Source organism: Odontomachus brunneus, unplaced genomic scaffold (genome assembly GCF_010583005.1).
Source record: "Odontomachus brunneus isolate Ranch 3 - 2012 unplaced genomic scaffold, Obru_v1 Obru_scaffold_064, whole genome shotgun sequence".
Classification (NCBI taxonomy): Eukaryota; Metazoa; Arthropoda; class Insecta; order Hymenoptera; family Formicidae; genus Odontomachus; species Odontomachus brunneus.
The window spans coordinates 793,349-794,542 of record NW_022639514.1 but is presented as its reverse complement, the minus strand read 5'-3'; positions in this window follow the sequence as shown (position 1 = coordinate 794,542).

Below are 1,194 nucleotides of genomic sequence, written 5' to 3'. Positions count from 1 at the left end.
TGTCGACAGACTATGACGGCAGATTGGCTGCAGATTGCGCGCAGATCCTGTCGTTTCGTAGGTTCTTCAATTAAATTTTCTCATAATTTTTCATAATTACTCATAGAATAAGTGCTTTCTCATAAATACTCATAAAATACTATGACAAAAAAAATTTTTCTACATTATTTTTTCATAATTTTTAATATTTTCTCTAGTGAGATTCGAACTTGAACTGAAGACATCTTTTGGATAATCGTCCGTCGCCTTAGACACTAAACCAATTCCTCACTTGATAAAAAGCGCTTTGTATTGTCCATTTAAAGTTTAAGGAAGAAAAATATTATAGTTTGTTCGCCTTTTAAGCCGCACAATATAGACGAAACCGTTTAGCGTATAAATAATGTAAGAGAGACTGGTACGATAATTCGAAATTAATTTTCTACCAAGGAATGTATAGAAAATTATTGCAATAAAACAGCAGATAATGACATTTTTCTATGATGTTAATAAAATACTATACTTTTACATGTGCGAATTAATTTGCATATACCTTATATTTTTCATATACCTTATATTTTAGGAAATATTCAATAAAAGTGGAAAAGTCATTTTTTTTCAAGGGGCTGTTTCAACCCCTAAACTCAATATATGGCTGATAAAAAAAAATACGTGTCGACTACTTTTTGATGCTCTACAACATATCCAAAGCGCATCAAATTCGGAGGGGGACAGTTCCGCAACTTCCCTTGTTAGGCTCGAATCTCAGCAATGCCCATACAGCACAGAAGCTTGCAGCAACATTGCTACAACGTTGCAAGATTGCATATTGCAGTGCAATGTTGTGGAGACTTTGCAGTGACATTAATTTGCAATATTACTTTAGCAATATTGCAGTAATATTTAAAATAATATTACGAATATAATATATTTTATTTATTTACTAGTTATTTTTGTTACTTGTATTTCAAATTCAATAATGTTTTACATCAATAATACTTATAGAATAGTACTTAGAATAGCACTCGTTAGTAGCAATCATTAATTTGTCTTATTACATATTTTTTATACTTCTTATACCGTTTTTTCGGAGAAAATACTTTCTTTAGATTTAATATTCGTACTTGTTTAATTTTGTGGTTTTTTTTATTTCATTAAAATATTATATTCTTAAATGAAATATCATTTTTTAAAATGATGAAAATAAAACTTTTA